Here is a 26,554-nt window from a genome sequence, read left to right as displayed (position 1 = left end):
TAGTAGGTCTATTACAATATGGTTCATCTTCTCGCATAAGCCGTTTGTTTGTGGATGATAGGCCGTCGTCCGGATCTTTTTGCAACCATACATATTACAGAATTCTCTGAAGATCTCTGATTCAAAGGCTGTACCTTGGTCGGTGAGAACCTGTTCCGGATATCCATGGGGTCTACAAAAGTACGTTTGGAACGCTTTGGCTGCTGTTTTTGCTGTCAGATCTTTTACGGGTACTACTACCAAGAAACGTGAATAATGGTCCACGATGGTCAAGGCATAGACATAGCCGGACCGGCTTGGTGTCAACTTCACGTGGTCCATGGCTACAAGTTCAAGTGGTTGTTTGGTGATTATGGGCTGCAGTGGTGCTCTTTGGTTCTTTTGATCGTTTCTTCTGAGGTTACACGGGCCACAATTTCTGCACCACTGTTCGATTGATTTTCTCATCCCGACCCAATAAAATCTTTCTCTTAGAAGTACTTCTAACTTTTTCCAACCGAAGTGACCAGCACCATTATGGTAAGCTTCGAGGACCATCTTCACATCTTGTTTAGGCACAATAATCTGCCAAACCAATTCATGTGTTTTCGGATTGGTGTATCTTCTACAGAGCTTCCCTTGATACAGGAACATTTTGCCTCTCTCTTTCCAGAGTTGATGCGTCTCTTCTGGGGCATCCTCATCGGGATATGCACTTTGCTCAGTCAACAGTTCCTTCACCAACTTCACAGCCGGATTGCTGTCTTGGGTGTCAGCCCATCTATGGTGTGCTAACGGATTAAAATTCACCTCTTGTTGTTTCTGATAGGTACTTGACTGATGATGTTTTGCCTTGGGACGATGGAAGGCTGGTAGTTCAATTTCTTCAAGCTCCCCCGTTTCCTCTTCTACATCTCTCAAGTGTGGCATCCGGGATAGGGCATCGGCATTTCCATTCTTGCGACCTGCTCGATACTTGATTATGAAGTTGTAATTAGATAACCGGGCTATCCATCGCTGTTCTAACGCACCTAATTTGGCTGTGTCCAGGTGGGTCAACGGATTGTTGTCAGTATAGAGAATAAATTCTGCAGCGGCCAGATAGTGTTTGAAACGCTCCGTCACAGCCCAAACTACTGCCAGTAGTTCCAATTTGAAGGAGCTGTAATTTTCTGAATTTCTTTCAGTAGGCCGGAGCTTTCTACTTGCAAAGGCGATGACTTTCTCCCGACCTTCTTGCTTTTGTGACAGCACCGCTCCTAGTCCCACATTACTGGCATCGGTGTAGAGGATGAAAGGTTTATGGTAATCTGGGTATGCCAGAACCTCTTCTCCGGTTAGTGCCTTCTTTAGTTGTTCAAAGGAGTCTTCCCTTTCGTCGTTCCACTGAAAAGGAGGGTTTCGGTTTGAAGGTTTCTTCGTCTGCCCTACCAAGGTGTCTTGCAAGGGTGCTGCCAACTTGGTATATCCTTTTATAAATCTGCGATAGTAACCCACCAATCCCAGGAATTGTCTCACTTCTTTTGCGCTGGTAGGTCTTGGCCAATCCCTTATGGCGCTTATTTTCTCAGGATCTGGTGCTACTCCCTCCGAACTCACGATGTGTCCCAGGTACTGTACCTTTGGCTTGAGAAGGTGACATTTGGATGGCTTGACTTTCATGCCATACCTGGATAAGGCTTCGAACACTTCTGCCAGGTCTATTAAGTGTTGTTCGTAAGTCTTTGAGTAGACGATCACATCATCTAGGTACAGGAGGACGGTCTCGAAGTTCTTGTGTCCGAGGCAGCATTCCATCAGCCGCTGGAAGGTACCGGATGCGTTGCAGAGTCCGAACAGCATGCGATTAAATTCACATAGACCCATTGGTGTGGTGAATGCCGTCTTTTCCTTATCTCTCTCAGCCACAGGGACTTGCCAATACCCGCTTGTTAAGTCTAAGGTGGAAAAATAATTAGCAGATTTCAAAGCAGTTAAGGACTCTTCTATCCTAGGCAAGGGGTAGGCGTCTTTATGGGTGATGTTATTAATCTTCCGGTAGTCTACGCACATTCTCATGGTTCCGTCCTTTTTTTTGACAATCACTAGAGGGGCCGCCCAGGGGCTACAGCTGTCTCTTATTACCCCGGCCTGTTTCATTTCCCTCAGCATATCTTTTGCACATTGATAGTGAGCGGGCGGTATGGGTCTATATCTTTCTTTTATTGGGGGATGGTCACCTGTGGGGATTGTGTGTTCTACCCCTTCTATCCGTCCGAAGTCCAATGGGTGTTTACTGAAGACTTGTTCATATTCCGTCACTAGCCTATACACCCCTTGTTTTTGATGGGTAGGTGTTGAATTTATGCCCACGTGTAGCTGTTGGCACCAATCCTCCATTTCTCCATCTGAGCCATTGCCTTCCACCTGACAGGTTGGTTCTAAGGGCTCAATGCTTGTGATGGCATTGTTGTCAACAGTATATAGCTTTGCCATTGTAGCACACCTTGGCAAAGTGACCTCTTCCTCTCCACAGTTCAAAAGTCGTACCGGCACTCGTCCCCGGTGTACCTCGACTATCCCTCGTGCTGTGAGTATAGTGGGCCTGCTGTCGGTGTACACTGGTTCTATTAAGGCTTGATAATCTCATCCCTTAGTACCAATGGCTGCTCTACACCATACCAGCATTTCTGTTTTTGGTGGGATTACAATAGACGTTGGATCACTTACCCTCACACTGCCGATTTCTCCACCTGCAACTTCTACCTGTTGCCTTAACATCAATACTTTTATTTCCCTCCGGAGAACTCTCTGCTGGCAGGATTGGGCAGTTTCAGCAATTTGCTGTAAGACAGAAATGACTTCGGAAAAGCAGTTCTCTAACACATTCATTCCTATCAATACAGTTGGTTCACAGTTCCGCCGGTCAACATCAACAACAATTATACCCTGTTTCTTCAGTTCTACTTTACCAATCTTTATGGTCATCTCCCTGAATCCTAGTTTCGGTACCAACTTACCATTACTGGCCCATATATCTAGTTCAACATCAGAGGGCCCTTTATCAATATCTGCATCAGCCCAGTACCTCTTATAAAGGATATACGGTATAGATGAAATCTGGGAACCTGTGTCCAGCAAAGCGTTGAGGGGAATTCCGTCCAGCACGATAGGGATAATGGGTCGTCCTCCGATGTACCTGTCGTGCCAGGGTGTTGGGCCTTGAAAGTTCATTCCTGCGAAGCGGCCCGCATTCCCAGGGGATTCCCGTTTAAATCACAATCTCGTGCAAAGTGGCCCGGCTGCTGGCAACGGCGGCAAATGGGCTGTCCATCCGGTTGGTAGCGGTCGCGAGGTCGTCCTCTCCATGTCGGGTATCTCCGGGGTCTCATCCATGGAACATCCTCTCTACAGTTTGCCAACTCCATCTTGTGTCCTCTCATCTCCTGCATGGTTTTAGCCATTGAAGCAACAACATCAGCTAAAGAGTCAAGCTTTTGTTGAAGAGCCTCATTAGTACTGGGCCCCAGGGGCTTAGCAATGGCCCCAGACATAGCTGATGTAACTGGCACTCCCTGTTGTTGAGGTGCCTCTGCCATGGGTTGCGCAGGATCCTGATCCCGAGGTGCCTCTGCCAGCTGGAGACGTATAGCGCTCTCCTTTAATTGGGCAAATGTCAATTCAGGGTTCTTAAAAACAAGCATGCTCACATGCCCCCGGTGAGAAGGGGTGTAGAGTCCCTCAATAAATTGATCTCTTAGCAGTTTATCCGCTCCGGTGTTAAAAATGGGTTCAGCCAGTGTAAGTGATTTAAGGGCTTCCTGCAGGTTTAAGGCAAAGTCTCTCACGCCCTCATTAGCTTTTTGTTTGCAACTAAAGAATCGTATTTTAGCTTTGCTGCTGGCCGTGGTTTCAAATGTAGCTTTTAATCCAGCAAATATGCGTTCAACAGTGCCTTTTAGATCAGCTGCCCATGCTGTGACTTCTCGCTTAGCATGGCCACTTAACTGCATCATCAGGAGACTAACACGCTGAACTTCACCCACGGGGAACATGTCAAAATGGGCCAGCATCTTTTCTCTGAAATCGTCAAGGGTATTAGGCTCACCTTCATACATTGGAAGCCACGGGCCACCCGGGGTATATGGCATCAGCACCGGCATGATGGGCGCCACTCCTTGCACCGCTGCGCTGCCGGACTCTCTATTGACACTCTGTCTTTCAGCTGCATTAGCGTTGCCGAGTGCTGCGGCGTCTCCGTGCTGCGACATACTGTGCCCCCTTAGTTAATCTGGACCCTTCCGGTCCTCCGCTTCCGTCGGGATAGTGTAGATTCGTTCCGCTGTGCAGCAGGATCGATTTTCCCCTTGCTCTGATGTCAGAGCGCTCAGCTTGGTGCCGCCCACAATGACACGCCCCCTGCTGCTCCCACCCACCGCGCTTTGTAATGGCGGATTCTGAAGTTTTTCAGTTAGACTGGGGCTCAGGTGATGGCGTAGCTCAATTAACAGTCTCGTGCCTAACGGTTATGAAGTGATTACCTCAGGGGATGGCGGCCATCTTTACTCCATTATAACCAATGGGGAAAAGTCACTTTCAATAGTTTTCAATGGGGAATGGATTTTTCTTTAACCCCTTTCTGCCATTGGACGTAATATTCCGTCCATGTGGGGTGGGCCTTAATTCCCAAGGACGGAATATTACGTCCAGCGCGATCGGCCGCGCTCACGGGGGGAGCGCCGCCGATCGCGGCCGGGTGTCAGCTGCTTATCGCAGCTGACATCCGGCACTATGTGCCAGGAGCGGTCACGGACCGCCCCCGGCACATTAACCCCCGGCACACCGCGATCAAAGATGATCGCGATGTGCCGGCGGTGCAGGGAAGCATCGCGCAGGGAGGGGGCTCCCTGCGGGCTTCCCTGAGACCCCCGCAGCAACGCGATGTGATCGCGTTGCTCCGGGGGTCTCCTACCTCCCTCCCTGCAGTAAGTCCCGGATCCAAAATGGCCGCGGATCCGGGTCCTGCAGGGAGGGAGGTGGCTTACCAAGTGCCTGCTCAGAGCAGGCACTTGGTAACGCTGCACTGCTCTCAGACAGATCGGTGATCTGTCAGAGTGCTGTGCAAACTGGCAGATCACCGATCTGTATTGTCCCCCCCTGGGGCAAAGTAAAAAAGTAAAAAAAAAAATTTCCAAGTGTGTAAAAAAAAAAAAAAAATCCTAAATAATGAAAAAAAAAAAAATATATTATTCCCATAAATACATTTCTTTATCTAAATAAAAAAAACAAAACAATAAAAGTACACATATTTAGTATCTCCGCGTCCGTAACGACCCGACCTATAAAACTGGCCCACTAGTTAACCCCTTCAGTAAACACCGTAAGAAAAAAAAGAAAAAAACGAGGCAAAAAACAACGCTTTATTATCATACCGCCAAACATAAAGTGGAATAACACGCGATCAAAAAGACGGATATAAATAACCATGGTACCGCTGAAAGCGTCATCTTGTCCCGCAAAAAACGAGCCACCATACAGTGACAACAGCAAAAAAATAAAAAAGTTATAGTCCTCAGAATAAAGCGATGCAAAAATAATTATTTTTTTCTATAAAATAGTTTTTATTGTATAAAAGCGCCAAAACATAAAAAAATGATATAAATGAGGTGTCGCTGTAATCGTACTGAACCGAAGATTAAAACTGCTTTATCAATTTTACCAAACGCGGAACGGTATAAACGCCTTCCCCAAAAGAAATTCATGAATAGCTGGTTTTTGGTCATTCTGCCTCACAAAAATCGGAATAAAAAGCGATCAAAAAATGTCACGTGCCCGAAAATGTTACCAATAAAAATGTCAACTCGTCCCGCAAAAAACAAGACCTCACATGACTCTGTGGACTCAAATATGGAAAAATTATAGCTCTCAAAATGTGGTAACGCAAAAAATATTTTTTGCAATAAAAAGCGTCTTTCAGTGTGTGACGGCTGCCAATCATAAAAATCCGTTAAAAAAACCCGCTATAAAAGTAAATGAAAAAAATGTATTTATTTCCATTTTCCCATTAGGGTTAGGGCTAGGGTTAGGGTTAGGGCTAGGGCTAGGGTTAGGGTTAGGGCTAGGGCTAGGGTTAGGGCTAGGGTTAGGGCTAGGGTTAGGGCTAGGGCTAGGGCTAGGGTTAGGGCTAGGGCTAGGGTTAGGGCTAGGATTAGGGCTAGGGTTAGGGCTAGGGTTAGGGCTAGGGTTAGGGTTAGGGCTAGGGCTAGGGTTAGGGCTAGGGTTAGGGCTAGGGTTAGGGTTAGGGCTAGGGTTAGGGTTGGGACTAGGGTTAGGGTTAGGGCTAGGGCTAGGGTTAGGGTTAGGGTTGGGGCTAGGGTTAGGGCTAGGGTAAGGGCTAGGGTTAGGGTTAAGGCTACAGTTAGGGTTGGGGCTAAAGTTAGGGTTAGGGTTTGGATTACATTTGCGATTGGGATTAGGATTAGGGGTGTGTCTGGGTTAGAGGTGTGGTTAGGGTTACCGTTGGGATTAGGGTTAGGGGTGTGTTTGGATTAGGGTTTCAGTTATAATTGTGGGGTTTCCACTATTTAGGCACATCAGGGGGATCTCCAAACGCGACATGGCGACCGATCTCAATTCCATCCAATTCTGCATTGAAAAAGTAAAACAGTGCTCCTTCCCTTCCGAGCTCTCCCGTGTGCCCAAACAGGAGTTTACCCCAACATATGGGGTATCAGCGTACTCAGGACAAATTGGACAACAACTTTTGGGGTCCAATTTCTCCTGTTACCCTTGGGAAAATACAAAACTGGGGGCTAAAAAATAATTTTTGTGGGAAAAAAAGAGATTTTTTATTTTCACGGCTCTGCGTTATAAACTGTAGTGAAACACTTGGGGGCTCAAAGTTCTCACAACACATCTAGATAAGTTCGTGGGGGGGTCTAGTTTCCAACATGGGGTCACTTGTGGGGGTTTCTACTGTTTAGGTATATTAGGGGCTCTGCAAACGCAATGTGACGCCTGCAGACCATTCCATTTAAGTCTGCATTCCAAATGGCGCTCCTTCCCTTCCGAGCCCTCCCATGCGCCCAAATGCTGGTTCACCCCACATATGGGGTATCAACGCACTCAGGACAAATTGGACAACAACTTTTGGGGTCCAATTTCTCCTTTTACCCTCGAGAAAATACAAAACTGGGGGCTAAAAAATAATTTTGAGGGGAAATTTTTTATTTTATTTTCACGGCTCTGCGTTATAAACTGTAGTGAAATACTTGGGGGCTCAAAGTTCTCACAACACATCTAAATAAGTTCCTTGGGGGGTCTAGTTTCCAATATGGGGTCACTTGTGGGGGGTTTCTACTGTTTAGGTACATTAGGGGCTCTGCAAACACAATGTGATGCCTGCAGACCATTCCATCTAAGTCTGTATTCCAAATGGCTCTCCTTCCCTTCCGAGCCCTCCCATGCGCCCAAACGCTGGTTCTCCCCCACATATAGGGTATCAGCGCACTCAGGACAAATTGCACAACAACTTTTGGGGTCCAATTTCTCCTGTTACCCTCAGGAAAATACAAAACTGGGGGCTAAAAAATTATTTTTGTGGGAAAAAAATGTTGTTTTATTTTTACGGCTCTGCATTATAAACTTCTGTGAAGCTCTTATTGGGTCAAAGTGCTCACCACACATCTAGATAAGTTCCTTAGGGGGTCTACTTTTCAAAATGGTGTCACTTGTGGGGGGTTTCAATGTTTAGGTACATCAGTGGCTCTCCAAACGCAACATGGCGTCCAATCTCAATTCCTGTCAATTTTGCATTGAAAGGTCAAACGGCGCTCCTTCCCTTCCGAGCTCTCCCATGCGCCCAAACAATGGTTTACCCCCACATATGGGGTATCAGAGTACTCAGGACAAATTGTGCCACAACTTTTGTGGTCCAATTTCTTCTCTTACCATTGGGAAAATAAAAAATTGGGGGCGAAAAGATAATTTTTGTGAAAAAAAAATGATTTTTTATTTTTACGGCTCTGCATTATAAACTTCTGTGAAGCACTTGGTGGGTCAAAGTGCTCACCACACCTCTAGATAAGTTCCTTAGGGGGTCTAATTTCCAAAATGGTGTCACTTGTGGGGGGTTTCAATGTTTAGGCACATCAGTGGCTCTCCAAACGCAACATGGCGTCTCATCTCAATTCCTGTCAATTTTGCATTGAAAGGTCAAACGGCGCTCCTTCCCTTCCGAGCTCTCCCATGCGCCCAAACAATGGTTTACCCCCACATATGGGGTATCAGAGTACTCAGGACAAATTGTGCCACAACTTTTGTGGTCCAATTTCTTCTCTTACCATTGGGAAAATAAAAAATTTGGGGCGAAAAGATAATGTTTGTGAAAAAAAATGATTTTTTATTTTTACGGTTCTGCATTATTAACTTCTGTGAAGCACTTGGTGGGTCAAAGTGCTCACCACACCTCTAGATAAGTTCCTTAGGGGGTCTACTTTCCAAAATGGTGTCACTTGTGGGGGGTTTCAATGTTTAGGCACATCAGTGGCTCTCCAAACGCAACATGGCGTCCCATCTCAATTCCAGTCAACTTTGCATTGAAAAGTCAAATGGCGCTCCTTCCCTTCCGAGCTCTGCCATGCGCACAAACTGTGGTTAACCCCCACATATGGGGTATCAGCGTACTCAGGACAAATTGTACAACAACTTTTGGGGTCCATTTTCTCCTGTTACCCTTGGCAAAATAAAACAAATTGGAGCTGAAGTAAATTTTTTGTGAAAAAAAGTTAAATGTTAATTTTTATTTAAACATTCCAAAAATTCCTGTGAAGCACCTGAAGGGTTAATAAACTTCTTACATGTGGTTTTGAGCACCTTGAGGGGTGCAGTTTTTAGAATGGTGTCACACTTGGGTATTTTCTATCATATAGACCCCTCAAAATGACTTCAAATGAGATGTGGTCCCTAAAATAAAATGGTGTTGTAAAAATGAGAAATTGCTGGTCAACTTTTAACCCTTATAACTCCCTAACAAAAAAAAATTTTTGGTTCCAAAATTGTGCTGATGTAAAGTAGACATGTGGGAAATGTTACTTATTAAGTATTTTGTGTGACATATCTCTGTGATTTAATTGCATAAAAATTCAAAGTTGGAAAATTGCGAAATTTTCAAAATTTTAGCCAAATTTCCATTTTTTTCACAAATAAACGCAGGTAATATCAAAGAAATTTTACCACTATCATGAAGTACAATATGTCACGAGAAAACAATGTCAGAATCACCGGGATCCGTTGAAGCGTTCCAGAGTTATAACCTCATAAAGGGACAGTGGTCAGAATTGTAAAAATTGACCCGGTCCATAACGTGCAAACCACCCTTGGGGGTAAAGGGGTTAATAAAGTCAATTTTCAAGATTTTTCATCCCAGTTTTCACAGTTTTGGGCTCCAATCACGGCACACAATACCCGGTATACGGGCTGGCTAGATCCTGTTCGTGACGCCAATTGTGACGCCCAGGAGACCGGGATACCCAGCACCGGACCAATGGAGTCTGTCTCTTGAGGGGGATGTCACGGGTGGCTTGACCCGGTGCTGTGGCCTCAGGCAATGCACAGTGTAAGGGATATCATGAGGAGACAGGCACTTACTTGATCAGCAGCAGGTTCTCCCAGCGGTGACGATCCTGATCCTGGATAGATGGCTATTGTCCAAATGAAAGACTGAGGCACTGAAACGTTTAACCAGTTTACTTTAACATAAAAGGATTTACAACCAGTCCTGTCACCGGAGTCTGTATGGGAACTCTGAGTTACTTTGACCCTGCCGGGGTCTTCGCCTCTTATTGTGCGCAATTTCTGTGTGGCCCTGCTGCTGTATGTGAACTGGCTGCCGGCCCAATCTGTCCCCTCCGGGTCCTGGTTCGATGGGCAACCCGAGTCCTTTTATCGGTTTACCCCCTCTGGGAGTACCGCTGAACTCTGTGTCTGTTGCTGCGTCCGGCCCTAGTGAAGCTGATATCACCTCACGTTTTTCCGGTTGCTGTATTATATATAATGAATACAGCCACGGATCCGGTATCCGTCTTTGCGCCTGTTCTGGGTAGTGATTAATGCTACCCGGTTCTCACAATGTCCTTTTTCTCTATCCCTCTTCTCCTCAGGCCGGTGATTTAGGCCTGGTAACAGTCACAGGGCTCTTAGAGATTCAACTGTATGACCTCTCACTATCAGCTCCTTGGCCCAACTGCCATTTCTTCTCTCAGACCAGAATGGATCAAGGGGAGTCTCTGGAGCTCCCCCTTCTGGCCGGAGGTGGTAGTGCAGTCTTGCTATTTTAGTATTTGTACTTACTGTCAGTAACTATTTTTGTGGCAAATACCCCTAGGGGTGCCACAAGTGATTCAGACAGAACTCGCCATCTAGCCTGTGATCCTGCGGTGTCCGTCTTTTAAAGGCGTGCATAAGATCACAGTCTACTACAGTTTTGCGCACTTTTGAAAATAAGGACAATGCTGTACAGAGGCCAGATGGAGGCCACAATAACTCAGCTGCTTAATAACAGTGAAAGGATCCCTTGGGAGTTTCATCTGAATCATGTAACTTGGAGATTTAAATGGAAACCCTGATGTAAGTGCTCAAAGTAGAGTGCAGTATAAATGTGATCCAAAGCGTTATGAAAATGTTCCCAACAAAAGCTTCAAATCAATCCACAAAAAAAGCAAATCCCCACTCAGGTCCATCATCTGTTATCTGAAACATAGGGGCTTCCATGTTACTGATAGTACAAAGTGAAATGGCTCCTTGCACGCAAAAGAAATCCAGCAAATTCTGCACTTCCAAATCCAAATGCCCCTCCTCACTTCTGAGCCCCAGTATGCTTAAACCACATTTAGCATCCACATGTTTGGCATTTCTGTAGCAATGAGAGATCACTTAATGCGTCCAGAAGCATAAGCTTGGCATTACAATGTACTGGGCACTACAACGTACTGGGGACTTCAATGTACTGGCACTAAAATGGCAGTTTGCAATTTTCACTCAGCAATATCCACTGCTTCTTGTTTCTGGAAAACACCCATGGATTCAAAATCATCACTACACCTGTAGATAAATTCCCAAAGAGGTATAATTTCCAAAATGGGGTCACTTGAGGGGGGATTCTGCTTTTCTAGCACTTACGACCTCTGTATATGGAGTCAGCAAACTATTCTACAAAAAAATTGTGCGCCACAAGGCAAATAGCGCTCCGTCCATCCCGAGTCTCGCCATATGGCTAAGCAGTACTGTACAGCCTCAAATGGGAAATTTCTACATTCAGCAGAAATTGTGGGACACATTTTGGTGCCATTTTTACCTATTTCCCAGTGTGAAAGCTTGGGCTAAAACAACATTTTGAATGGTAAAAATTGAATTATTTTTCTTCACTGCCAAATGATATAAAATTCTGTGACACACCCGTGGTGTCAATATGATCACTGCACCCCTAGATGAATTTATTGAGAGATGTAGTTTGCAAAATGTGGTCACTTCTGTGGAGGTTCTGCTGTTCTGGCACCTCATGGGCTCTCCCAGTGGGTCATGGCATCAGCAAACTATAACAATAAAATCTGCGCTCCTTCCCTTCTGAGCTGGGCACTGTGCCCCAAAAGAATCTCTCAATTACATGTAGGCACACTCCAGAGAAAGGCATTTTTATAACAAATTGAGGTCCATTTTTTCCTACTAGCCCTTAGAAAAATTAAGAACTTAAAACAACATTTTAGTGGTAAAAATGTAATTATTCTTTCTTCACTACCCAATGGTATAAAATTCTGTGAGGCACTTTGTGATGTCAATATGATCACTGCACCTCTAGATGAATTCATTGGGGGATGTAATTTGTAAAACGAGGTCATTTATGGGGGGTTTCTGCAATTCTGGCACCTCAGGGGCTCTGCCAATGTGACATGGCACCCTGAAACCAGGCCAGCAAACTCTGAACTCAAATATGTCGCTTCTTCCCTTCTGAGCTATGCACTGTGCCTCAAAAGTCGTTTTCGACCACATATGCAGTATCAACGTACTCTGGAGAAATCGCACAACACATGGTATGGTGCAATTTCTCCTGTTACCCTTATGAAAATGCAAAATTTGGGGCCAAAATAACATGTTTGTTGGGAAAATGTATTTTGTTCATTTTCACAGGTCAATGTTGTAAAATTTTGTCAAGCATCTGTGGGTTCAAGGTCTCCCCACACATCCAGATAAATTCCTTGAGGGGTCTAGTTTTCAAAATGGGGTCACTTGTGGTAGGTCTCCACTTTTTAGGCACATCAGGGGCTCTCCAAATGTGACACGACGTCCGGTAATGATTCCAGCCAATTTTGGGTTCCAAAAGCCCTGTTGTGTGCCCAAATAGTAGTTTTCCACCACATATTGGGTATCAGCATACTCAGGAGAAATTGCACAACTAATTTTATGTTGTATTTTCTCCTGTTACCCATGTGAATATAAAAGAAATTGGAGCTTAAAAAACATTTTTGTGCAAAAAATTTTGAGGTCCAATTTCTCCTGTTACCCTTGCGAAAATAAAAAAATTGGGTCAAAATAATATGTTCGTGAAAAAAAGTTAAATGTTTGTTTTTCCTTCCACATTCCAATTAAAGGGAATCTGTCACCTCATTTTGCCACCACCATTAAGGGATTATCTACAGCATTCTGTAATGTTGTAAATAAGCCCCCAATGTAACCTGAAAAATGAGAAAAACAAGTTATATTATACTCACCAGGGGGCGGTCCGGTTTGGTTCTGGTCCGATGGGCGTCGCAGGTCCAGGTCCGGCGCCTCCCATCTTAATTTAAAGTGTGATGTGGTCCCTAAAAAAATGGCTGTTAGGATTGCTACTTCCAATAGGTGGCACTAGAGTTCTAGTCCTCTTCCTCTCTGAAGAGACAATTTGTATATTTCCCAGAGGAGCATTGCGGCTTTAAGTCTCCTCACCTCGACATGCTTATCATGCCACTCTCCGCAAGGAGAAACGATGCTTCTTGGATCCCTACTTTCTCTTTAACCCCTTCATGACCATGGGATTTTTCATTTTTCCGTGTTCGTTTTTCACTCCCCTCCTTCCCAGAGCCATAACTTTTTTATTTTTCTGTCAATTTGGCCATGTGAGGGCTTATTTTTTGCGGGACGAGTTGTACTTTTGAACGACATCATTGGTTTTAGCATGTCGTGTACTAGAAAACGGGAAAAAAATTCCAAGTGCGGTGAAATTGCAAAAAAAGTGCAGTCCCACACTTGTTTTTTGTTTGGCTTTTTTGCTAGGTTCACTAAATGCTAAAACTGACTTGACATTATGATTCTCCAGGTCAGTACGAGTTCATAGACACCTAACATGACTAGGTTATTTTTTATCTAAGTGGTGAATAAAAATTCCAAACTTTGCTAAAAAAAAAAAAAAATTGCACCCTTTTCCGATACTCGTAGCGTCTCCATTTTTCGTGATCTGGAGTCGGTTGAGGGCTTATTTTTTGCGTGCCGAGATGACGTTTTTAATGATAACATATCAGTGCAGATACGTTCTTTTGATCGCCCATTATTGCATTTTAATGCAATGTCGCGGCAACCAAAAAAACGTAATTCTGGTGTTTCTAATTTTTTTCCCGCTACGCTGTTTAGCGATCAGGTTAATGCTTTTTTTTAATTGATAGATCGGGCAATTCTGAGCACGGCGCGGCGATACCAAATATGTGTAGATTTGATATTTTTCTATTGATTTATTTTGATTGGGGCAAAAGGGGGGTGATTTAAACTTTTATATTTTTTTTATTTTTTTAACATTTTTTTCAACTTTTTTTTTTTAACTTTTGCCATGCTTCAATAGCCTCCACAACACGATCGCCTCTGCTACATAGCAGCGATCTGCTGATCGCTGCTACGTAGCAGAAATGGAGGTGTGTTGTGAGCGCCGACCACAGGGTGGCGCTCACAGCCACCGGCGATCAGTAACCATAGATGTCTCAAGGACCTCTATGGTTACAATAGAGACGCATCGCCGACCCCCGATCATGTGACGGGGGTCGACGATGACGTCATTTCCGGCCGCCCGGCCGGAAGCGGTAGTTAAATGCCGCTGTCTGCGTTTGACAGCGGCATTTAACTAGTTAATAGGTGCGGGCAGATCGCGATTCTGCCCGCGCCTATTACGGGCACATGTCAGCTGTTCAAAACAGCTGACATGTCCCGGCTTTGATGCGGGCTCACCGCGGAGCCCTGCATCAAAGCAGGGGATCTGACCTTGGACGTACTATCCCGTCCAAGGTTAGATAGGGGTTAAAAGTTAAGTAATATTATACAAGTTTATTCAAAGCTGCAAGCAAACACTGTGAGTATATTATTTATCATGGGCCTATCATTTAATGTTTATCTTCATCTGATGTATATAAGCTGAATTATCCATTAAAACCAGAATACAAGATTAACAGAAAACAAGTATTCACCAATCCAAAAAATGCAGATTCCAATGCATAGAGTGTCCAATGGATGGTGCAACATCCCTAATCAAGTATGAGGCAAGTAATACAAAATTATATAAAAAGTCACTAAACAACACAGCATACTCTATTTGTTAGCTTTGAATTTACTCATTCCAAGTACTTGAAATAATGTTAGCTGTTTTTAATACATTGCTGTCGTTTTTTACATTAAATTTGTGCCATTTCTGCATTTTTATTGTCGGATTGCTGGAAAAAGAACAGCTATGAGACTAAGACATTTGATGAGCTCTGTACATTATTTGCCCCTGATCTGAATAATGAAATTGATATTACATGCATTCTAACATTTCATAAAGCTACAACTTTACCTCACACACAAAAGAAAAACAAAACTAGTTATAAGTATATGCAGTTTCGAATTTACGAGAATAGAGCCAGAGAATGTACAGGGCCTTAAGCCAAATCTAATTTTAACAGTATCACACCTGCAGTTTTCAGTAGGAAGCAGATCTGTCAACATTTCCTTGGACTCTTGCTTTGAAAGAAAATATAATAATAAATGCACTGAAAGTAAATTTTCTATCACAGGTTCCTTAGTTATTATCGGGATAACCCTTTCTCCACAGTAGACACAGCACAGTTACGCAATCTCCCAAAGGCCGGAGTCAGACTAAACATATGAAAAATCGGTCCGAGTCTCCCTGCCGAGAGTCGCACAAGTGTTCTCCGCATGGACATCCGTGTGTAATGTATTTGCAATGCGATGATGTGATTTTCTCTCACCCATTTATCCTTGTGGCATCTGTATGACATCCCTATGGCTTTGCATTTCTCACTGGTTTTCCCTGTGTACCGTCCCATTAAATTAACTGGCTCAATGGTCTGAAATGATTTAAAACCTAATGAAGAAGGACATACTGTACATTGGCTCCACAAGAAGTTTATTCCTTAAATCTTTCAAATAGAGGCCCTGCTGGTGTCTTGTTTGTCCTGGTTTGTTTAAAGCATGTGTGACAGGCTAACCTTAACCCCTAAGTGAAAGAGCCAATTTGGAACTTAATGAAACGAGCCAATTTTTGCAATTCTGACCACTGTCACTTTATGAGGTTATAACTCTGGAACGCTTCAACGGATCCCGCTGATTCTGAGATTGTTTTTTCATGACATATTGTACTTCATGTTAGTGGTAACATTTCTTCGATATTACTTGCGATTATTTATGAAAAAAACGGAAATATGGCGAAAATTTTTAAAATTTTGCAATTTTCAAATTTTCTATTTTTATGCCCTTAAATCAGAGAGATATGTCACAAAAAAATAGTTAATAAATAACATTTCCCACATGTCTACTTTACATCAGCACAATTTTGGAAACAAAATTTTTTTTTGTTAGGGAGTTATAAGGGTTAAAAGTTGACCAGAAATTTCTCATTTTTACAACACCTTTTTTTTTAGGGACCACATCACATTTGAAGTCATTTTGAGGGGTCTATATGATAGAAAATAACGAAGTGTGACACCATTCTAAAAACTACACCCCTCAAGGTTCTCAAAACCACATTCAAGAAGTTTATTAACCCTTTACGTGCTTCACAGGAACTGAAACAATGTGGAAGGAAAAAATGAACATTTAACTTTTTTTTGCAAACATTTTAATTCAGAACCATTTTTTTTATTTTCACAAGTGTAAAAACAGAAATGTAACCATAAATTGTGTTATGCAATTTCTCCTGAATACGCCAATACCCCATATGTGGGGGTAAACCACTGTTAGGGCGCACCGCAGAACTTGGAAGTGAAGGAGCGCCGTTTGACTTTTTCAATGCAGAATTGGCTGGAATTGAGATCGAACGCCATGTCGCGTTTAGAGAGCCCCTGATGTGCCTAAAGAGTGGAAACCCCCCACAAGTGACACCATTTTGTAAACTAGACCCCTTAAGGCAGAGGTCCCCAACTCCAGTCCTCAAGGCCCACCAACAGGTCATGTTTTCAGGATTTCCTTTGCATTGCACAGGTGATGCAATTATTACCTGGGCAAGACTAAGGAAATCCTGAAAACATGACCTGTTGGTGGGCCTTGAGGACTGGAGTTGGGGACCTCTGCCTTAAGGAACTTATCTAGATGTGTGGTGAGCACTTTGAACCCCCAAGAGCTTCACAGAAGTTTTTAACGTAGAGCCGTGAAAATGAAAAATCGCATTTGTTTACACAAAAATGATCTTTTCGCCCACAAATTCTTATTTTCACAAGGGTAACAGGAGAAATTAGACCACAAAAGTTGTTGTGCGATTTCTCCTGAATAAGTCGATACCCCATATTTGAGAGTAAACCACTGTTTGGGCGCACCGCAGAGCTTGGAAGTGAAGGAGCGCCGTTTTACTTTTTCAATGTAGATTTGGCAGGAATTGAGATTGGACGCCATGTCGCGTTTGGAGAGCCCCTGATGTGCCTAAACAGTGGAAACCCCCCACACGTGACACCATTTTGGAAACTAGACCCCATAAGGAACTTATCTAGATGTGTGGTGAGCACTTTGAACCCCCATGTGCTTCACAGAAGTTTATAACGTTGAGCCGTGAAAATAAAAAATCGCATTTTTTCTACAAAAATGATAATTTTGCCCCCAAATTTTTATTTTCACAAGGGTAACAGGAGAAATTAGACCACAAAAGTTGTAGTGCAATTTCTCCTGAGTACGTTGATACCCAATATGTGAGGGTAAACCACTGTTTGGGCGCACCGCAGAGCTTGGAAGAGAAGGAGTGCCGTTTTACTTTTTCAATGTAGAATTGTCTGGAATTGAGATTGGACGCCATGTTGCGTTTGGAGAGCCTCTGATGTGCCTAAACAGTGGAAACCCCCCACAAGTGACCCCATTTTGGAAACTAGACCCCCCATGGAACTTATCTAGATGTGTGGTGAGAACTTTGAATGCCCAAGTGCTTCACAGAAGTTTAGAATGCAGAGTCGTGAAAATAAAAAATATTTTTTTTTCCACAAAAAAGATTTTTTAGCCCCCAAGTTTTTATTTTCACAAGGGTAACAAAAGAAATCGGACCCCAAAAGTTGTTGTCCAATTTGTCCTGAGTATGCTGGTACCCCATATGTGGGGGTAAACCACTGTTTGGGCGCACGGCAGAGCTCGGAAGGAAGGAGCGCCGTTTTGGAATGCAGATTTTGATAGAATTGTCTGCGGACGTTATGTTGCGTTTGCAGAGCCCCTGATGTACCTAAACAGTAGAAACCCACCACAAGTGACCCCATTTTGGAAACTAGACCCCCCAAGGAACTTATCTAGATGTGTGGTGAGAACTTTGAATGCCCAAGTGCTTCACAGAAGTTTAGAATGCAGAGTCATGAAAATAAAAAAATATTTTTTTTTCCAGAAAAAAGATTTTGTAGCCCCCAAGTTTTTATTTTCACAAGGGTAACAGGAGAATTTGGACTGCAATAGTTGTTGTCCAATTTATCCCGAGTACACTGATGTGCCATATGTGGGGGTAAACCACTGTTTGGGCGCACGGCAGCGCTCGGAAGGGAAGGAGCGCTGTTTTGGAATGCAGACTTAGATAGAATGGTCTGTGGGCGTTATGTTGCGTTTGCAGAGCCCCTGATGTACCTAAACAGTAGTAACCCCCCACATGTGACCCCATTTTGGAAACTAGACCCCCAAGGAACTTATCTAGATGTGTGGTGAGAACTTTGAATGCCCAAGTGCTTCACAGAAGTTTATAATGCAGAGTCATGAAAATAAAAAATATTTTTTTTCCACAAAAAACATTTTTTAGCCCCCAAGTTTTTATTTTCACAAGGGTAACAGGAGAAATTAGACCCCAAAAGTTGTTGTCCAATTTATCCCGAGTACGCTGATGCCCCATATGTGGGGGTAACCCACTGTTTGGGCGCACGGCAGAGCTCAGAAGGGAGGGAGCACCATTTGACTTTTTGAGCGCAAACTTGGCTGTCGTGTTTGGAGACCCCCTGATGAAACTAAACAGTGGAAACCCCCCAATTCTAGCTCCAACCCTAACCCCAACACACCCCTAACCCTAATCCCAACCCGATCCATAATCCTAATCACTAACCACAACGATAATCACAATCCTTACCCCAAAACAACCCTAATGTCAACCCTAATCAAAACCCTAAATCCAACACACCCCTAATCCTAATCTCAACCCTAACCTCAAACCTAACCCTAATCCCAATACACCCCTAATCACAACCCTAACCTTAACCCTAACCCAAACCTAACCCTAATCCCAAGCGTAACCCTAATGCCAACCCTAACCCTAATACTAACTCTAATCCAAACCCTAACCCCAAATCTAACCCTAACTTTAGCCCCAACCCTAGCCCTAACTTTAGCCCCAACCCTAACCCTAGCCCTAAGGCTACTTTCACACTTGCGTCGTTTGGCATCCGTCGCAATCTGTCGTTTTGGACAAAAAACGGATCCTCCAAATGTGCCCGCAGGATGCGTTTTTTGCCCATAGACTTTTATTGCCGACGGATCGTGACGGATGGCCACACGTCGCGTCCGTTGTGCACTGGATCAGTTGTGTTTTGGCGGACCATCGGCACAAAAAACGTTCAATGTAACGTTCTTTTGTACGTCGCGTCCGCCATTTCTGACCGCGAATGCGTAGCCATAACTCCGCCCCCTCCTCCCCAGGACATAGATTGGGCAGCTGATGCGTTGAAAAACTACACCCGCTGCCCACGTTGTGCACAATTTTCACAACGTGCGTCGGTATGTCGGGCCGATGCATTGCGACGGCTCCGTACCGATGTAAGTGTGAAAGAACCCTGTGAGGTTGTCCCCCGGGGGTTGATTGCTGTGTGTGCATGTTTCTTGTCCATTTTGGGCATTCGGTACGCCTTTCTATTTTTCAGTTTCTTGATTATTTTTTATTTATTTATTTTTTTATTTTTTTTTTTATTTTTTTTTATTTTTTTTTTTTTTGTTATTTTTTATTTATTTATTATTATTTTCTCTTTATTATTATTTTTTCTTTTTTCTTAGTTTCTCTTGGGTTTGTTATTTATTTTTATTATTATTTATTTTTTCTTAGGTTAGCGTTCCGCTGTTTACATCTATAACTAGGGCCTCTGGTACACAATTGCACCTCCATCTAGCTCCTTCTTCTGTATGTATATGTATGTGTATGCATTTGTATGCATATTTATACATGCATATATGGATATTTTGCCTTGGGACTGATCACTTCTTGGCTGGGCACACTTTTGTAGGCTCCCCGGTTCCTGTTTAGGATCTCTACCATCCTTATTATAACATATATTTTCTTAATACCTCTATCCCATGTCTGTGCATATACATATATTTTTATAACTATGGGCTTTCCTGTTGCCAGGATTCTTTGTTCCAGCTGTTGCTTCACAGCTGGGCTTTTGGTGCTTTTGCGCCTGTGTTTTTGGCTCTCCTTCAGCTTGCTGTGTGGGTGTGGCTTTCATCGCTCACTCTGACAGCGGCCGCCTTCTCTTCCCCGCCCGGCTGGACGTGGGACTGGCTCCTTATCTCAGCTAGCTCCGGCTGCATTTTGGCTGGCACTTTCATTTCAGGACTTTCTGCACATTTGCAGCTTCTTTGCTCAGTCACAGGTGGGCCGTTTGTTCTATTTATTGGGATGGTATTTATATAGGGTTTGGGACACATGTTGGTACTTCCCCTGACGAAGCCCTCTCTTGAAGGGCGATACGCGTGGGGCTGCTCTGGTCCCTGTCCTGCTTGCTTGCTTGCTTGCCTGGCTACCCACGGACTCCGCTCTGGTCACCATTTGGGTAACCCCTTCTTCTAGTGCTCTGAGGTTTTTCCTGGCGGTTCCAGTGCTCTTTTTTTTTTTTTCTCCCACTATTATTTTGGGATCCTGTTGCCTTACTGGCTTAGGGTAGATATTTTTGTCCCATGAGCCGTTCGGGCTAAATGCACTATTTGGGTGTTTACTGGCCACTTAGGATTTTGTATACATCCGCCTGGGTTGGTTAGTTTGTCCTGTGAGCTGGCCACGTATGGTCTGCATCTAGTCCTAGGGTACAGGCAGGCTTATAGCATTGGTTATCAGTATGCTTATTATGGGTTATATATATTATTGCACTCTGTATTTACTGAGTGTTATGGACAGGGCCTTGCCTTTCTGTTTTTAAGTATGTTTTATTATGTTGTGTGTCAATAAAATCTTGTGTTTTTTCCTACATTATGTTTTCATTTTTTATACGTGGTGTGCATAACTGGAGTGATACTTTTCTTTCTGCTGGTTATATTTGGTCGTTTTGTCACTCGCTTGCACCCCGTATTTATGGATATATTTTTTTATATTAGGTTTATATGTTGGTAGTGCGCCCTATTTCATTGCTTATTCCAAAAAGTGTCTTTTCCCACTGTTTTGGTGGGATTTTTCATACTGGGCTGCACACGTCCTATTTGGGACTAATTGATAGTATTGCTCTGGAACACTGACTACTGAGTGGGTGTTCTGTTATTATTGCTTCTTTACTTTACGGCTGTTCTTTGTGACACCACTTGCTGGGTGGGTATTGCTGCATTATTTTTTCTGTTTTTTTTTGTTTTTTTGTTTTTACGTTTTTCCATATATCTCTTCTTTTTACAGTCTACATTTTGGATTTTCTACCTGCTGGATATGGATTGGGACTCCCGTGAGGCAGCCTGGCAGGCTCAATCGGCCAACATCTTTATGCCTGGGGATGCTCCGGCACCGGATTCTGATTTCTCTAAACTGTCCACAGATTTAACATCAGCCCATAGGTTGGGGATTAGACTATGGTGGAACATCCGTAGTCTAGAAGAATACCTTAGGTTGAATATTGTCCCTCGGGGCCTTAGGGTTCCCATTTATCCAGCGTGGGAACCTTCATCTGCATTTCGGACCACATGGGAACAGGGCCTATTGAAATGCTCTAGCATCATCATGAACATGCTGCTGGAACATGACAGGGAGTTATTATTTAATACTAAGATCAGGGTTAAGGATCTGGAGGGTCAACTCCTTAAATTTGATGATGCTAAACAAGTCCAACCTTTCAGGGCTAGGCTCAAGGAAAATTTAGATAAATATGAAAGGGATATTGTCAACAAAAAGAAATCTAAGTTTTCCAGGGACCGCTCCGATTTTGAGTCGGCCAGGGCATTCCAATGGCGGCACCAGGGCAACCAGAGACGGGCGCCTCCAGTTCAGAGGACCAGGATCCAAGCACAGGAGTCTACTAGAGGTGCAGACTTCACCTCAGAGAGTGATTTTTTTATCTTCGGCGGAAAGCGAGGTAGACGTCGGATCAGAAGGGGCCGTAAGCGCCGTCCCAATGTCACCACGAATAACGAGATTTGGGGGACGACGACCACAGGTCCAGAAACCACACAGGAACCGTCGCAGATACTAATGGGTCCCTCTTCCGGGGCTGTCTTGGGACCAATGGTGGCATCGGATAATTTGTTGCAGGTCATTAACCTTTCTGATCATGTTCTTTCCGCTACAGAACTGAGAGTTCTTCAGAGGGGTTTGACTTTCTCCCCTTCACAAACCGCGGATAAGTTCACTTTAGTTAAGGACTTGTATCTGTTTTGCAGGCACCTGGTTCTTCGAGTCTTACACAACAGGCCCCAGACTATGAGGGATCTCGACCAGACGGACCAGCAGGTTATGCAGGATCTTTTACGACTACTCCAGGAGAACGAGTCGGGTGGAGGTAGGAATCGGTTTCCATACCGCAACAGGTCCATCGTGGCACCCCCTTTTTCTCTAGTACCATCTGTCAGGGTTTTCTTCGAATTAACTAAAAAAGACATCATGTCCATGCCCTTAAGACCATTGCTTCCTTCCAATTTGAGTAGGGAGGAAAAACGGGCTCTGTCTGACCTCAAGAACAATGATTTGTTCTTGATTAAAGAAGCGGACAAGGGGGGCAACGTGGTCCTTTGGCCACATACCCTCTACTTGGAGGAAGCCAACCGGCAACTAGGGAATCAGAGGTTTTACAAAAAGCTTCCATCAGATCCCTCGGCTGTGTTTGGTGCTCGCCTTAGAGCCCTTCTGGAGCGTGCCAGAGACCTTGGTATCATCAATCACCAAGAATTCCAGTTCTTGTGGGTTGAATGCCCCATTACGGCTACATTTTATATGTTGCCCAAGGTCCATAAGGACATCCGCAGGCCACCGGGCCGGCCGATTGTGGCCAGCATCGGCAGCCTGTGTGAGAAAGCCTGTATCTATGTGGACCACTTCCTCCAACCACTAGTTAAGAACTTACCATCCTTTGTGAAGGACTCGGCACACTTTATTAATATCTGTCGCTCTTTGAAGCTTCCGCCAGGGGCTATTTTGGTGACATGTGATGTCGAGTCACTTTACTCCAACATTAGTCACGAGGATGGTATAACGGCGGTTCTATATTTTCTGGATTTGGTGGTACACTCGGACCGCATGCATGACTCTCTGGTGGTGGACCTTCTAGACTTCATCCTGAGGCATAATTACTTTCTGTTCGACAGGACATACTACCTACAAACGTCAGGTGTGGCCATGGGTGCCAGATGTGCGCCAGCCCTGGCAAACCTATTCTTGGGATGGTGGGAGGCCACGGTCATCTACCCGTCATCGACTTTCAGGAGTAGGATTGCCCATTGGTCACGATATATCGATGACGTTTTCTTCATCTGGGTAGGCACCATGGAGGAATGTAGGAGTTATATTGAGTCCTTGAATATGAATACACATAACATTCTATTGACTTACTCTATGTCATCCTCCGTAGCCACGTATCTTGACCTACAGATTAGGATTGAAGAAGATGGCTCCATCTCCACCAAGCTGTTTCGGAAGCCGACGGCCACAAACAGTCTTTTAGACTACAGAAGCTTCCATCCACAGCACACCAGGGATGGAGTGCCCGTTGGGCAATTCCTGAGAGTGAGAAGGAATTGCACGTCCGATGTGGACTTTCGAGCGGAAGCACTAAGGCTCACGGATCGTTTTAAGGAAAGGCACTACCCGCACAGAAGTATCTCTACTGCTTTCCAACGAGCAAGACTCCATACTCAGGATTCCCTATTGCTTGCATCTAACAAGGTACGTGATGATAAACCTAGGTTTATCACGGGCTATAATAATAACTGGGGTGGCCTTAAGGCGATTTTGCGCAGGCATTGGGACATTCTGACGACGGACCTTCAAACTGCTGATGTGGTCAGTGCACAACCCCTATTGGTAGCTAGAAGGGCCCCTAATTTTAGGGATATACTATCTAGGAGCCACTATAGGAGACGGACTGTGAGTATCAATCGGGGCATTAAACTCCGAGGTTCGTTTGCCTGTGGTGGTTGCAGCATTTGCCCGCATATGGGGACCACAAGAGACTTTTTTGTTCATCCCCAGAATGGTAGTCGGCACAGACTTCTTTCATACATAAACTGTAGGACTACGTGCGTTATCTACGCCCTTATTTGCCCGTGTCAGCTTATATATGTGGGTCAAACGTCGCAGGAATTGCGACGGAGAGTGCAGAAGCACTTCTCCACCATTAATCTGGCTTCCAATGATGCATCCAAGGGTAAAGTTCTCACCCCTGTGGCGGCCCACTTTCTTGCTCATCATGCGGGCAGGGTTACCAATACCAAGGTGGTTGGCCTGGAGCATGTCCTTGTCTCTAATAGGGGGGGCCCACTCAAGCCATCCCTGTTACGCCGTGAATCCCGTTGGATTTTCAATCTGTCTTCTGTTACCCCAACAGGTCTCAATGAAGAACTCCTTTTTACGGGCTTCCTGGGATGAGATCTGTCTGGTTGGTTATCTCATGGTTTGGTGCCTCTTTGGACTGGATGGGTCTGGATTCCTCTTCCTTCTCTAGAGTCGTCCCGGATGGACCTCGTGTATACTCCGCCTATTGGGAATCACTTTTTCCTCCAATCTAAAGTGGACTCTCTACGTTCTAATTGGACTTTTTTGAGGATTCATCTATATTACGATCGGCGCCTTACTGTGTCTGCGGTTGGATTTGTATAGCAACATGATGGCCTTTATTTATTTGCACTGCACTTTACATCTGCTGATGGAGTGGGCTACTCTAGTGGTAGTTCATTGGGTTTTTATTTACACCCTTCGGTGTTCTTATTAAAATATATGTACTAGATGGTATCAGGATAGGGTTTAGCCTCCATTTGCTGCACTACATACTGTGTACAGGTATTTTTGGCTCATGGGGCATCAGGACATGATGCATGTTTGACACATTATATAGGGATTCCTCTGGCTCATGGGACATCCAGGTAGTTCTTCACTTATGCTGGCTTTCATCTTGTTAGCCGGTTTGGGCATATGGTTGGGGCTGATCAGCTTCTTTTGGCTGTTCTTTTCTCTTCCCTAGCCCATTGGGCATAGTTCCTGCCCCTACTCTCTTTTGGGGTTGTCCTTTATGCATAAGATAGATTTCGGTGTATTCTACCGGTACATTTGATTCCTCTGTTTTGGCATGGCTGTTATTATCTTTTCAGTCGTCCTTACGTTTCCTTCCCATACTAGTCTGTGTGTAGTATATACATGTATTTTGCTGTATATTTATTCAATAAAGATGGTGCTTATAATGACATTATTTATGCTGCAGATGTGTTTACAATACAATTGTATGGGTTGGATTTGGTTGGTGGCTGTTTCTTGGCGTGTTTGTTTATTAAAATTGCATGCCTGTGAGGTTGTCCCCCGGGGGTTGATTGCTGTGTGTGCATGTTTCTTGTCCATTTTGGGCATTCGGTACGCCTTTCTATTTTTCAGTTTCTTGATTATTTTTTATTTATTTATTTTTTTTTTGTTATTTTTTATTTATTATTATTTTCTCTTTATTATTATTTTTTCTTTTTTCTTAGTTTCTCTTGGGTTTGTTATTTATTTTTATTATTATTTATTTTTTCTTAGGTTAGCGTTCCGCTGTTTACATCTATAACTAGGGCCTCTGGTACACAATTGCACCTCCATCTAGCTCCTTCTTCTGTATGTATATGTATGTGTATGCATTTGTATGCATATTTATACATGCATACAGGTCCTTCTCAAAAAATTAGCATATAGTGTTAAATTTCATTATTTACCATAATGTAATGATTACAATTAAACTTTCATATATTATAGATTCATTATCCACCAACTGAAATTTGTCAGGTCTTTTATTGTTTTAATACTGATGATTTTGGCATACAACTCCTGATAACCCAAAAAACCTGTCTCAATAAATTAGCATATTTCACCCATCCAATCAAATAAAAGTGTTTTTTAATAACAAACAAAAAAAACAACAAATAATAATGTTCAGTTATGCACTCAATACTTGGTCGGGAATCCTTTGGCAGAAATGACTGCTTCAATGCGGCGTGGCATGGAGGCAATCAGCCTGTGACACTGCTGAGATGTTATGGAGGCCCAGGATGCTTCAATAGCGGCCTTAAGCTCATCCAGAGTGTTGGGTCTTGCGTCTCTCAACTTTCTCTTCACAATATCCCACAGATTCTCTATGGGGTTCAGGTCAGGAGAGTTGGCAGGCCAATTGAGCACAGTAATACCATGGTCAGTAAACCATTTACCAGTGGTTTTGGCACTGTGAGCAGGTGCCAGGTCGTGCTGAAAAATGAAATCTTCATCTCCATAAAGCATTTCAGCCGATGGAAGCATGAAGTGCTCCAAAATCTCCTGATAGCTAGCTGCATTGACCCTGCCCTTGATGAAACACAGTGGACCAACACCAGCAGCTGACATGGCACCCCACACCATCACTGACTGTGGGTACTTGACACTGGACTTCAGGCATTTTGGCATTTCCTTCTCCCCAGTCTTCCTCCAGACTCTGGCACCTTGATTTCCGAATGACATGCAAAATTTGCTTTCATCAGAAAAAAGTACTTGGGACCACTTAGCAACAGTCCAGTGCTGCTTCTCTGTAGCTCAAAAGTGGCTTTACCTGGGGAATGCGGCACCTGTAGCCCATTTCCTGCACACGCCTGTGCACGGTGGCTCTGGATGTTTCCACACCAGACTCAGTCCACTGCTTCCTCAGGTTCCCCAAGGTCTGGAATCGGTCCTTCTCCACAATCTTCCTCAGGG

The 26,554-nt window shown here is 44.0% G+C and overlaps 1 long non-coding RNA gene across 1 annotated transcript; it reads left to right on the top strand.

The window, feature by feature from the left end:
* The first annotated feature begins 21,925 nt into the window (after positions 1-21,925).
* On the top strand, positions 21,926-24,754 carry LOC138676886 (uncharacterized). The gene is made up of 4 exons (XR_011320840.1): positions 21,926-22,157; positions 22,960-23,128; positions 23,223-23,536; positions 24,198-24,754. It is a non-coding gene; the product is annotated as an uncharacterized lncRNA (long non-coding RNA).
* Positions 24,755-26,554: the final 1,800 nt, after the last annotated feature.

Source organism: Ranitomeya imitator, chromosome 4, assembly GCF_032444005.1.
Source record: "Ranitomeya imitator isolate aRanImi1 chromosome 4, aRanImi1.pri, whole genome shotgun sequence".
Taxonomy (NCBI): domain Eukaryota; kingdom Metazoa; phylum Chordata; class Amphibia; order Anura; family Dendrobatidae; genus Ranitomeya; species Ranitomeya imitator.
The sequence above is the reverse complement of the archived record's forward strand: the minus strand, read 5'-3'. Positions and strand labels throughout refer to the sequence as shown.